We start from the raw sequence: 14,110 nt of genomic DNA, 5'->3' as shown, positions 1-14,110 counted from the left end.
CCCTGTCTTTCTGTATTTTCATCCTGGTCTCTGACTCCATTTACACATCATCAATTTCCCTTGGTTTAGCGCTCTTCTAGATTGATGTCTTGGCTGCTTCTACTTGGCATTAGTCAGTCTCCCAGATCCTCAGGTATTTCCATGTGTGGCCATTAGCCTGCAATTGTGGCCTCACCTGGGAACTTAATAAAAACACAGAGTCTCAGACCATACATAGATATAAGGAACTCAAATTTGCTTTATTCCAAGTAGCCCCTGGGGAACTTCAGTACATATTCCAAGCTGACATTTATATTCTCTCTCTCTCTCTCTCTCTCTCTCTCTCTCTCTCTCTCTCTCTCCCCCCCCCACAAGACAGGGTTTCTCTGTAGCTTTGGAGCCTGTCCTGTAGGCCAGGCTGGCCTCAAACTCACAGAGATCTGCCTACTTCTGCCTCCTGAATGCTGGGATTTAAAGCATGCGCCACCACTGCCTGGCCGTTAGCTTTCTTCTAAAACTACATCCAAACAAGTCCCAGAATAAGGGGGGCTGTGTCTCCTGTTGCCTGTGTCACCCTGACGATGCCCTGGGGAGGGGCTCGGCTTCTTTTTATCACCTCACCCATCCCCTCACACTCCCAGAAGCTGCTCCTGGAGTCTGAACGGCTCAGGGAAGGAGTGTGTGGCTCCCCAGAAGTCCTGAGTACATAGATGCATAACTCAAGCCTCAGCTCCCACAACTGGTCAGGGGACATTCTCATTCTGATACCTCGTGAACTTCTAGATTCAACCCTAGCATGATGTGAATGCAGTGAACCCTGGGCCTGCTCTTGTCTGTTTCTGAACTGCATGGTGAAGTCGGTTTAAAAGTGACGACCGGTTATCTGCTCGCAGCCCTAAAACACCCACCTGAGACTGAAACCCTAGGGCTACCAAGAGCCATGGGTGGTCCCGAAATGGTCCTTGGTGCTTTGGAGGCTGATGGGTGCTGAAGGGACCATCTATCTGTGTCGAGATGCCTTTCCCTGCCCCAGGTTTACATAATGAAAACACATAGTTCTATGTGGTCATTCGCCCACGTGGGTTGGAAAATGTTAGCTCTCTGCCCTATGGGGTCACGCACTTAACAGACCAGCACACTCTGGTCATCTTTCCCACCCCCAGCTCTGGTGTGTTTCCCATCCAATTGTTTGGGGTGATGAAGTTGTATATTTTCTGGATTTTTTAAAGTAGGGATTTCCCCTTCTTCTCTGGTTTGTTTGATTTGGTCTAAGAGGACTGGGTGAGAGCTCGGGGTCAGGGCCAGCTCTAAGGCCCTGCTCCATGTCCCTGACTCAGGGCCAGGGCCCCCGTGCCGGCTTTCAGCCTCAGATCCCTCCAGCTAAGGGTCTGCTCTTCATTCACTGGGTAGCTGGTGGAAACCCTCACTGTGGTGGGGAAGGGGAAACAGGCTGCGAGAACAGGTTCTATCTGGCAGGACTGAGTGGGCTCACTGGAAAGGGAGGCTGGTCTGTACCACAGGTGGAAGTTCTCAAGAACAAAAGCCTTATTATAGGAGAAGGAGGCGATCTGGAGATTGATCACCTTGGGGGATGCTAAGACGCAAGCATACCAGGGTTGGGTGCACCTGCTTTGGTGTGGCCTACCTCCATGCTCTTCCAGAGAAAGAACCAGCAGAGTGAAGAATAAACACCTGGCAAGGTGCGGGGTGGAACCCCCCACAGTGGAGTCAGTGACCTGCTCTGACTGGAATGGATTCTCATTGGTGGGGTGCGGGAGGACTAGCATGGTGAGCCCCTTCCTACCTCCAGCGGGCATTGCCTACCAGGTTGGTGCCTGGCCAGTGGCTGGAGAAGGTAGCTTGGGTCAATGCCCTAGAGCCTTCCAGAACTTGAGTAGGAAATTGCGAAACAGGGCTGCATTTTGAAAGAGAAAGTATGTGAAAAATGGTTCCTCCCTCGCCTGCCCTCCCCGGGGCTCGGTGCAGGGAGGTGGGTGAGATGGATTCCTGACTGCGCCTACTCATGTGGGAAAGAGGGCAGGGGCAAACTCCCAGCAGCTGCCAGCCTCTGATTATTGATTATTGATGGCATGGTGCACTTTCCCCAGCTGGTGAGCCTGGTCTATGGACAGGGCCAGCTGCTTCCTCCAGCTGAGTTTTGTGTCTTCAAAGGATGGCTTCTAAGGGTTCCCTTTCCGACCTCATATGGACCATGGCTGTTGACTGAGTATTTGGAATGTCTTCAGGTTGAGCCAGGCCTGTCCATAAAATGGGAGGCATTTGGCGGTTCCACTGCCTCTGGCTCCCAGTCTTGGCCCTGGCCGGGCTGTCTTCTTCAAGGAGCTGTGTGGGCCTCCTGCCAGCATGCTTCCCTGGGAAACATTGAAGTGAGTTAAAGTCAACAATGAGTTCATCTCCAAAAAGAATAAGCCAAGAGCCCCAGGGCATGGAGACAGGAGAAGGCCTACTGGAGACTGGGGACAGAAGAGGGGCTAGGTGATGCTAGGGCAGCCGGACCCAATCCAAGTCTGACAAGGGAGTTGGTGTCGCAAGGGACAGCAGAAGCACTTTCTGACACCAGCCCTGGAAGACAAACTTGGCACAAGTGGTGGTGATGAGGATGTCACATCCCCAAAGAACATGCAAAGTGCTCTTTAGTGGATTAGGGGAGGGGGGCTGAGGCAAGGCAGAGAGAAAGAAAGAGCCTGGGGTGATGGGTCAATGAGTTGTGACCCAGCTGTCCTCGGGCTGCCTGGAGGGATGGGGTGTGCACCAGGATAGACATTTGGACAGGGACAATGTCCTGCCGCCATCTCATCTCAAGTGTTGGAACTGGGGATAGTATGACGTCAAGGTCAAGGGCAGAGTGGCCTCATGCTTGTTGCAAAATCTGACATGTGTGTGCATGCCAGGTGCATGCGTCTGCAGATGTACATGCATGTGTGTAGGGTGTGTGTGCGTGGTATGTGTGTGTGTGGTGTATGTGATGTGATATGTGTGTGTGTGTGTGGCATGTGTATGTGTGGTGTATGTGGGGTGTGTGTGTGTGTGTGTATGTGTATAGGCTAGAGGACAACCTTGGTGTCATTCCTCAGGAGTATTTACCTTGTCTTTTCAGACTGTCTCCTCACTGGCCTGGAGTTAACTACTAACTCCACTCCTAACTACGTAGGTTAGGCTGACTAACCCCAGAAAGCCCCAGAGATCTGCCCATCTCAGCCTCCCCGGGGCTGGAATCACAAGTGCATGCCACTATGCCCAGAATTTAAAAGTGGTTCCAAGGGAGCAAACTCAGGTCTTTGTCCTTGCTAGGAAAGCAGCATTTTACTGACCCTGCTGTCTCCCCAGTGCAGGACCCGACATCTGAATCTGCACCTCTCTCCTTCTAGATATGTCCCTGAGGGCCCTACACAGGATCAGGGTGTCTGACTGCTTCTGATTGCTCTTCCTGAAGGGCACTGGACTGGTCTTGACTCACATGGCCAGACTCTCTGTAGCATTCAGAAGGCCCAGTGGAAACACTGGAGCCAGCTGAAGCTGGAGCCGTTCTCTGTGGGCACCAGAGTGGAATCCTACCTCACTCCACCAGCTCAGGGGCTGCTAGAGGAGGGCGTCCATGCCTCCCTGATAAAAGATGGTCGTGCCAGGTTGAAATATACATAAGAAACCTGGCTCAGACCTTCACTACGTGCCGGAGGCTTGGAGATTCTGGCAAGGATTGCCTTGAATATACACTTGGCCTCTCTCCCAAGGGCAGGATCGTTGCCGATAGACTGTGTTTGATTTCTCCCCTGCCCTCACATTCATTCTCCCAGATATTTTATTGTACGAGGTATTTGCCTGACACGCATATTTACAATTCTTTCCCTGCCACCAAACCAACAAAGTGTCCACAGACATTGAGTCTCGGTTTCTTCCAAACACATTCTCTCCAATTCCCATGGCTTACCCTTCTCCTATTTCTACCATTTCTTTTTCTTTTTTTTTTCAAACATATTTTCATCCTCTGATTTTTCTGAGCCCTCTCCATGCTGTCTGAGCTGGGCTTCCCTGCTCTTCTGGAGAGCCATTGCTGTCACACGCACCAGAAGCCTTAGTCTGCTTTTTTAATTTTTTTTTTAATGTGCACTTGAAAGTTCTTCAGGTTATGGTTATGACTTACCTTCTCCATATGTCTCCCGGATATTTAACTAATGACGTTTGCCTTCTGCTATCATGAACTAAATAGTGGATGAATGGGAAAAAGAGAATTGACAAAAAGGTTCCACTTGAATTGTCTTCCTGTGTACATGGTGTGTACAGGCGTGCACACCAGCATGTGCACATGCATGTGGAAGGCAGAGGTCAGCCTTGTGTGTCATCCTTCAGGGCCATCCTCTTGTTTTTAGAGATGAGGTCTCTCATTGGCTTCGGCACTCGCTAATTAAGCTAGGCTAGCAGACCACACCCTCCCAGTGCCGGGACGTCATGCACAAGCCACCGCACCCAGACTTTTTAGTTAGGTCTTGGGGATTGCTTGAGATGATAATCGTTGATGGTTCTGACTCCTTTTCCTTTCTAGGAGTAAAGGGGTGGGGGATAGGGTCAGCCTGAAGATAGTTGGAACCCTGGACCCAAAGCAGTCTGACTTCCCATCTCCCTGTCATTTGCCAGTACTAGTCCTGACAAGCCAACTTTTCAGGGGTATGGCCTGCTGCTCCCACCCCCTGCCCCATTGTCTCTTCTTATTACTCACTGGTGCCCAGTCCAAGGGGACTGTACTGGTTGGGTTTTGGTTAGTTGGTTGGCTTTTTGTCTACTTGACTGACACAAACTAGAATTACCTGGAAATAGGAACCTCAGTTAAGAGGTTCCACAGATTAGCCTGCAGGCAGGTCTGTGGGGGCATTCTCTTGATTACTGATTGACATGGGCAGGTCCAGTTCACTATGGGCAATGCCAGCCATAGTGTATGATAGGATGGTCCTGGGTATATAAGGAAGCAGGCAGAGCAAGCCATGGAGACTAAGGTGATATGCAACATCCCTCCGGGGCTTTTGCTTCAGTTCCTACTTCTAGGTTCCTGCCCTGTTTTGAGTTCCTGCCTTGACTTCCCTCAGGAGGGGACTGTGATCAGGACATGTAAGTCAAATAAACCCTTTCCTCCCCAGGCCGTTTTGGGTCGTGATGTTTATCACAGCAATAGAAAGTAAATTAAGACAGGGAACATCACACATCAATATACTGTACAACATGATCCGCCCCAGACACACCTGTAGCTAGCCCACTCCTGTTTAACACCGAACAAATGACCATCCTCTGTGAAGCACCCCTGCCCTAGGGAGTAGCAGCCCCCTCTGCATTGCTGTGGACCGTCCATCCACTGTCAACTTATCTACGACTGCACCCTCTAATTGAATGTCCCCTCCAGAAATCAGGGCTTGAGCCCATTCCTGTTTACAGTGGCTTGAGTGGTGATCCCAGACACCCGATCTCTTTCTTGCTTTCATGGCACAGACACCTCTACTGCAAAGATGGTCAACGTACCTAAAACCCGAAGGACTTTATGTAAGAAACGTGGGAAGCATCAGTCTCATAACATGGCCCAGGATGAGAAGGACTCGGGCTCCTTGTATGCCCCAGGAAAGCAGCGCTACCATTGGAAGCAGAGTGTGGTTATCATGGGCAAACAAAGCCAATTTTTTCAAAAGGAGGCCAAAATCGCAAAGAAGATGGTGCTCAGAGTGAGTGTGTCTAACCTAACTAAAGATTCAAGGGGCTGCTGGCCCTTCAGAGGTAACAAGCAAGGGCTGGAGAGTTGGCTCAGACGTTAAGAACGTTGTCTGCTCTTCCAGTGGTTGTGAGTACAGTTTTCATCAACCACATGGTGGCTCACAGCCATCTATAGTGAGATCTGGTGCCCTCTTCTGGTGTGCAGACATACATGCAGGAAGAACACTGTATACATACTAAATAAATAAAGGTTTATTTAAAAAAAAAAAAGAAGTGCAAGCATTTTGAACTTGGCAAAGAAAAGAAGAGAAATGGCTAAGTGTTGTCTGAGAGGAAAATACTAAAGCAGTAGAAAAATTACCTGTTAGAGAATAAAATCATTGTTAGTCATAAAAAAAAAAAAAGAAGAAAGAAAGAAAAACGGAGTGCTTGAGCTCCGTTGCGACCCAGGACTCCCAAGGATGCGCCACCCAAGTACCGTGAACATTTATACGGTGCTTATCCCTGCTCAGCCTTGGCTTTGGGTGTTTTACTTAACCCTCGACTCAGCCTTGTGTAGTGGACACAGAGGGCGGAAAGAATGGAGCCAAAGGCCCACCCACAGCTAATACAGCAGAGGACTGGTGCCCAGCTAGCTGGGCCCTGCTATCGCCTAAGCTGAGGCAATACACGTGCTATGCCTGGTTTCCTGTCTGCACGTGTTCGTGTCCTGCCGTCAGTCACACACTTCGACTGGAAGAGGGATGATGCACGCGCGTGCTCATAAACCGTGTCTACGGTTCGCAGGGCCTTCTACCAGCTCCACCTCTCTACTCCAGCCTACCTACAACCATTGGTCGCGACTGCTCAAGACTAGGGCTCACCACGGCTGGAGCTGGCAGAATGTATCCCAGTGCCATGTCCCAGTGGTTGACTTGGCCTAAAGACCCCAATGTGCCAGGACCATATTCGACAGAACAGGCTCTCAACCTCATCCTTCGACTCAAGGTCACCACAAGTCTCAGAGAATCCAGTTAAAAGGATTTTTTGAGTGGAGTCCCTTCTTGAAGTCTCCTTCTCTGAGATCAGAGTGGAAAATCCTGAGTCTCCTTGGGGCCACGGGGAGGGGGCCCACACCTGATAGACCCTATTTGGCCTCAGACAGCTTCTCTGCCCCTCCCCATGAAATCTAAACTTCTGCAAAGAGCCCTCTGCTGGCCCACAAAAGCATCAGCTACACTCAGATGTACAAGGGATGCCTGGTTTGAATTTCCAGCGCCTGCGGGGGAGCGGGGGGGGGGGGGGGGGAGCATATTCCCTATTGGGATGGGGAACACTCTCGGAGAACAATGGCAGCTGCATCATCTGCCTGTCGTATGCCTAGTCAGCTCAGGAAATGCACACCAGTGTCCTTGGATAGGGATGTGGGCAAGCCATCTTGTAAAGGGGCTGAGGAGCAAAAATATTTTTAGGCTCTGTGGACCATATGTTGTCTGCTGCAGCCGCTCATCTCCCCCTTGTAGGGCCGAAGCAGTCAAAGGCCATGTGTAAACAAGTGGTGTGGCTGTCTTCCAGTAAAACTGTATTTATGAACCCTGAAATTTGAATTTCATATCACTTTCATGCGTCATAAAACGTTATTTTTATTTTGACTTTTTCAGTCATTTAAGAAACTAAAATCCATTCTTAGCTTTAGGGCCATATAAAAATAGGCGGTGGGTGGGATTTGGCCAGTGGGTTGTAAGTCTGCCTACCCCTGTGCTGGGAAATCGGCTAAATGGTTTGGTTCATGGTTTGTTTGGTTTTTTTGTTTTATTTTGTTTTGTTTTTTATGGGCACTGATGGTGTGGGAGGTGGGAAGCATGGTGGAAATCCAAAGCCCCAGTCCTGGATAGAGTGGAGAGGCATCCTAGGATCCCAGACAACTCTCAATCCTTCAAATTTATTAAAAGTTACTAGCAAGTTCCTTTATCCCGATTTGTAGGATATATTAGTATATTAGAAGGATAGCTTTTCCCCAAAGACATGATCAGTTTCTTTTCTTTTTCTTTCTTTCATTTTCTTTTTTCTTTTCTTTTCTTTTTTTTTTTTTTTTTGATTTTTTAAGATAGGATTTCTCTGTGTAACAGTCCTAGCTGTTCTAGAACTCACCTTGTAGACCAGGATGGCCTCAAACTCACAAAGATTCACCTCCCTCTGCCTCCTGAGTTCTGGGATTAAAGGCGTGTGACACCACCTCCAGCTATGACCATTTTCTAGTGAGGCTCTTTACACAAGTTACGCAAGGGCCAGATGTGGTGGTGCATTTTATTCCAGCTATTCTTAAAGTGTGGAGATTTTTATTGTAGATGTAATGGAGAAAGCAGGCAGAAGGAAGAGTCCAGGCTGAACATGGCCAGCAGACTAAACTGGACCATGGGAGGACAGAGGGGGAGGGAGACCAAGAGAGGTGGCTCAGGCTAAGAGACCGGCCAGAGACTGGTATAGCCAAAATGGCTGAGTTATACAGGAATCGTGCTGGGGTAAGGGAAACAGAAGCCCAGTCCTTGGAAAGGAGGTGGTTAAGGAAGGGGGTGCAGTGGGGAGTGCTGGGAGGGGTCACAGGTGATGGGCAGTGCATGCTGGGAGACCTGGTCAACATCATTTTGATATGTTAATAGACACCCCAGTTACCTCTTTCTCCTAAGGTCAACCTGGAGGTCTCCACAAAGCATGTGCACGCGTGTGCACAAACATCCACTGTTACATATGCAAACATCCCTCCCCATCCCCATACCACACATACACACAGAAAAAAAAAATAAGTGAAAACAATACAGATTAGGGTTGGACCACTTTCTCATCTGCCACTTGAGAAGTTGTTCACCTTAACGTTTTGCCTACAAATCTCTACTTTGCCGTTAAGGTTTCTGTTCCCCATCTAGACCAGAACTGACACAGCAGCAAAGGGATGCAGGAGGTCACAGAAATCTAGTGTCTTCTCAGGGAGGAGCTGTCCTAAAGGTAAAACTGACCATCTGATAGCGTTTCCTGGGGCACAATAGTTAAAGAATTGACGTCTCCGACTCTTCAGTGGGGCAATATTCAGGGAATGAGCCAAAGAACCTGGTGGTCACTTTTTAAAATGCATTTTCCTAAGAAAAATGGGGAAGGGGAAGAATTACACAGAGATTTAGTCTAACAGCTTAAAACTCAAAAGGATCACTGACTGGACAGATAGATATCAAATATAATAAGAAACACACTGATCCTGGAGAGATGACTTAATATGGGCCTCCAGCCTGCTTGGATCTTAACAGTTGTCTACAATTTGGAAGTAGACTTCCAATTCCCACATCAGTGTGCACTCTGGGTGTAGCGGCTCTCAGTTATCTAAACCAGGCTGGGAACGAAAGGCTGTTAAAGGCATCTTAGGTTAAGTGCATCTCAGGTTGTTCATGAGCAGCTGGGAAACACAGGAACCCAGCATAGGCTCCCAAAAGGCCTCTGTTTGTTTTTCCAAAGCTTAATCTAGGGACCTTTCTGAAGACCTTCTTAACCCTGAAATTTGAGCAATGCCAAGAGAGTATCAGTCTCTCTATCACTTCTCATAGGGAGACAGCTTGCCAGCTTGCTGTATCCTTGTCTAAAAGCTTCTTGGGCATTTTAAATTGAAAGTGGAGGCATGGGGCTGGAGAGATGGGCCAGCAGTTGGTTAATAAAAGCACTTGGTGCTCTGGCAGAGGACTGGGGCTTGGTTCCCAGCAGCCACATCAGATAGCACCCAACCATCTGTAATTTCAGTTCCAGGAGATCTGATGCCCCCATCTGGTCTCCATGGGTACTGCATACACTGGATGTGTTTGTGCACCTAAACTTCACGCAGGTCAGGCTGGCCTTGATCTCACAGAGATTCACCTGCCTCTGCCTCCCTCTACTGGGATTAAAGCCATGCGCCACCACGCCAAGCCAGAAATCCTATTCTTTAAAGGAAGAAATGGAAGATGATTTGACCAGTGAAGCCCTAACTTTAAGGTGATATTTTCTGGTTAGCAGTTCAGATTGTATATAAAGGAGTTTTGTTTGGTTGTTTGTTTTCTACAGATGAAACAAAGCAGCCAAACCCCACTGAAGCCACATGAAGAATCCTTTGCTTTGGCATCTCCTGCTTTGGCATTTGAACTGTTTTGCACTGAGTGGAGTCACTCTAGAGTCTGGCGTATTTGTTTGTTTGTTTTTAAACAGAGCCTTGCCAGGCTGGCCTCAAACTGGCTAAGAATGACCTTGAACCTCTGACTCTCCTTTTCCCCACCTCCTAAGTGTGAGATCACAGGCACACACAGTAACATGCCAGGCTTTATGTAGCGCTGAGGGTGAAACCTGGGGCTTTGCACGTGCTAAGCGAACATTCTACAGCTTGAACTGTGTCTCCATTTCTCTTTTCGTGTGTTTGCTTGAAGATAAGGTCTCTCTATGTAGCTCAGGCTGACCACGAATTCACAGCCATCTTCCTGCTTCAGTCCTCTGACTTCTGGGATTACAGGCCTGTGGCACCTGATCTCCCTAGGTAGCTCAGGCTGGCAGTGAATTCACAGCAATCTTCTTGCTTCAGCCCTCTCACTTCCGGGTTTCTGCCTGTGGCACCCCACCCTCCCAGGGTGCAATACTTGCTCCATCAGACGGGAATCTGCTGCTGGTGAAGAACCTAACAAGGACACGCGAGAAGTCTCTGTAGCAGTTCAACTGAGAATCATAAGCCAACAAGCTGGCACTAATTAAGAGATGATGGCCTTGTAATGGAGCATTTCCAAAGGATGAGGACCCTGGGCTGCAGCAGAAATACAGACACTTGGGGCAGAGCCAAGATGTGTTTTTCAGAGTGCAACAGAGCCCACTCCAGCCTTCCTCACCTTGGCTCTGCTGGAGAAAATGAAGAGGAAGCCAGGTCTTCATGAGCCAGCTTCTGGTCAGATCATCAGAGAGCCCCATGGTGATTTTTTTTTTAGGGAAGAGTTTAATTTTCAGGGCTAAAACTTCTGTGTGGGGTTGGGCATGTAGCTGTTGGTAGAGTGCTTGCCCAGCACACACAGAGTCCTGTATTTGATCCTTGGCACTGCATAACCAGGACTGCAGAAACCACTGCTTAATCACAGAGCTTGGGAGGTAGAGACAGGAGAACCAGAAGTTCCGGGTCATTCTCAGTTACATGCCAAATTTGAGGCCAGCCTGAGCTTTATGAAATCCAGTATCAGCAAAACAATAACAGCAAAAAGACTAAAATTTCTATGTATACAAAAATCACTAGGGGACCTGGGAATATCTCTTTGTAGTAGAGTGATTACCTAGCATAGGTGAGGCCCTAGATTCAATTCCTAGTGTCACCAAAGCAATCGCTAGGGTCACTAAGGCATGAGCATGTCACTTAGTGGTAGCGCACTTTCCTAGCATGTAGGTGACCTAGTTGATCCTAGTGCTGGAGAAAAAAAATAAATCATTAAAAAGCAGATTATTGCCGGGTGGTGGTGGTGCACACCTTTAATCCCAACACTTGGGAGGCAGAGGCAAACTGATCCTTGGGAGTTCAAGGCCAGCCTGGTCTACAAAGCAAGTTCCAGGACAGCCAGGGCAGTTACACAGAGAAACCCTGTCTCTAAACACCAAAAACAAAAGTAGACTATTTTACTTTTGAGCTCCTATTTCCAATCCTGTGGAGCAGGGAAGCTCTGGGGAGAGGCTCAGGAGGCTGCATTTCAAGCCCACTTCCCCAAGTGATTCTGATGCTGGTGGTCCACAGTGGAAAATTCTTCTTTAGAAGCAACTGCTGTTTACCCATCTGACACCCATGACAGGATGAAAATGAGGTCAGGATTCTCCACTTCCTGTGAAAACATCAGTTCGGTATACAGCGCAGGCTTCTTTCAAGGAGGCATTTCTAGCTGGCCAATGGGGGACTCTCCCCATGCACACAGACCCATGGCTATGAGCAACAGGATGGCCGAGGATACGGCACTAACCCTGGGTCTGGAGAGAGAGGGCTTTGCATCTGCACAGGATGAACTGTGTCTGCACTGTGCTCGTGGACCATAACTCATGGTGTCATCCTGAAAGTGTCCAGGGAAGTTAAACTATTCTGTCTGCTGCAAAGCTGAGGAATCGTAACTCCCGGAGGAGGAGGTGTCGTGCCTCCTCCGATTGCCATACATTAGGGGGAAGAAAAGAGTGAAGAAACAATCGCTGCCTTACAGTTGTGGGAAGGAGGATAAACAAAAGGCACCAGGAACTTGAGCTGAACTCACCTCCGTCATCAGGTTCTTCATCTGCTGGTAGAACCCAGGCTGGCTGTCAGGCTCCGCAAATAGCGCTTGGAGAGTCGATAGGTCAGACTGTAAAAGTAGATGGGAAACTGGTACCATCAACATAAGCAGGGTCGGAGAGTAGGGGAGAAACAACACACCGTATCATCTGGGAAAATAAAACTCTTTGGCAAGACTTCACAACAGCCTGATTCAAAATTTCATAATGAAATTATGTCTCTGATCAAAGCCTGCATGAGCTCATGGGCTGATTTTTGCCATTCGTGTTTATTCTGGTTTGCACCAAGTTGAGGCATCAGAAACACATTAATCTAATCATCTCTGTGGGAGGAGGCTCTTGTACCCTCATTTGGGGATCAAAGGGACCATCTTAAGCCCCTCACTGAATGTGCAGCTTTCTTTGATTGGTTCTCAGCGTTTCCTTAGGCACATATCAGGGGTATAACCTTCCTAGCAAGGTTGAGGTTTGTGACACTGGCCCGTGAGGTAAGAAAAGCAAAGCTTCAGGGAAAGGGAGCTGCACAGCAGTGGCACACACCTTTCTTCCAGCACTCGGGAGGCAGAGGCAAGCGGATCTCTGTGAGTTTGAGGCCAGCCTGATCTACAAGTGAGTTCCAGGACAGCCCAGGCTACACAGGGAAACTCTGTCTTGAAAAACAAACAAACAAATAAACAGACAGACAGACAAACAGACAAACAAGATAATGTCTCTTATATCCTGACTTGTACCTACCTCATTATATAGTCCAGGCTAGACTCAGGGCAATCCTACTGCTTTGGCCTTGCAAGTGCTGGATTACAGTCTCACGCCACCACCTCAGCTTTGTTTTAGGTTCTGAGGACGCAGAGGTGGAAATGTGTACAAGGCTTCTGCCTTCTGAAGCTTATGACCTAGATTCAGGCAAACAGCCAATCCTCTTGTGAGTGAGACCATTTCACTTAGCGGCGTGCGCTGAGAAGTATGGTGGGATGGAATAACAGGAAGGTTTGGTTGGTTTAAATCAATAAATCAGGAAAGACTTCCACCGATAGGATAAATTGCCAGATAAATCAAGGGCATGTAGCTCAATTAGAAAACGACAAGTGAACAGCTAAAAAAGTGTGATGTAGGCTCTCTGTGTGACTCAGGCTGGCTTTGAACTGTGACAGTCCTCCTGCCTTAGCCTCTCAGGTCTCAAGTGTATCATGTTTCCTTAGGGTTTTTTTCTTTTTTGACATAGACATCCTTAGATTCTTTAAGTTATCCCGAACAAGGCTTGAAATATAAACTAGAAAGTATGCCTATTTTTTTTTAATCTAAAGTTCAAATTTCAGTGTGTCCTGCATTTTTCTTGATAATCTCTCTCTCTCTCTCTCTCTCTCTCTCTCTCTCTCTGTCTTCCTTCCTTCCTTCCTTCCTTCCTTCCTTCCTTCCTTCCTTCCTTCCTTCCTTCCTTCCTTTCTCTTTTTGAGACAAGGTCTTGCTATATAATTTGGACTGGCCTGGAAGCAGTGGCAATCTTCCCTCCTCTGTCTCTGGAGTGTTGATATTACAGGTGTGTGCCACTATACTGATTTATTTGTTAGGTAGGGTCTGCAATTCCTATGGATAGATGATATTTGAGCAGGGAACTAACCAGAAGGAACCTGCTATGCAGATTCGGGGAAAGAGTGATTCAGTATAAACGTCAGAAGGAGGGACAAATGAGGTCAGAGGAAACGGAGACAGGTCACAAGTTTTGTCTGGATGGAAAGGAGTTTGGATCTGTCTTTCTCTTTGTGATAATAAGTCATTAGAGAATTAGAAGTGTTTGTTTACTTGTTTGATTTGGGCTGAGGCTTGAACTCAGAGCCTAGTGCGTATTAGATGCAAGCGCTACTGCGGCCTAAAATTTGAAGGAAGGGGATGGCCTGTTCTGGTATTTTCCTGCTGCTGATGGGCAGCTTTTGGAAGGGTTCGGAGGGTAAATTCCGATCAGTTTATGCATTGACCTGAGAAGAGGCTTTTTCCTTCGGGCGGGACTCACAAGGAGCCCAGCGCTGTTGGGCGACCCGGATGTTGCTATGGAGGAGACGCTTGGCGGTTGCTAGGCCAGGAGCAGAAGGGAGCCGGGCGGAGGCGGAGCTGGCCCAGCTCAAGGAAAACGCCGCTCGTTCTCAGGAAGTCG

The 14,110-nt window shown here is 48.2% G+C and overlaps 1 long non-coding RNA gene across 1 annotated transcript; it reads right to left on the bottom strand.

Moving 5' to 3' along the window:
* Window positions 1-243: 243 nt before the first annotated feature.
* Window positions 244-14,087, bottom strand: LOC125400408 (uncharacterized). The gene is made up of 4 exons (XR_007231937.3): window positions 13,935-14,087; window positions 12,697-12,798; window positions 11,946-12,032; window positions 244-2,351 (listed from the first exon to the last, which is right to left on the bottom strand). It is a non-coding gene; the product is annotated as an uncharacterized LOC125400408 (long non-coding RNA).
* Between the last annotated feature and the right edge of the window lie 23 nt (window positions 14,088-14,110).

The sequence above is a fragment of the Myodes glareolus genome, chromosome 3 (assembly GCF_982192425.1).
Source record: "Myodes glareolus chromosome 3, mMyoGla1.1, whole genome shotgun sequence".
In the NCBI taxonomy this organism is placed as follows: Eukaryota; Metazoa; Chordata; class Mammalia; order Rodentia; family Cricetidae; genus Myodes; species Myodes glareolus.
Note: the sequence above shows the minus strand (reverse complement) of the source record. Positions and strands in the feature narration are given on the sequence as shown.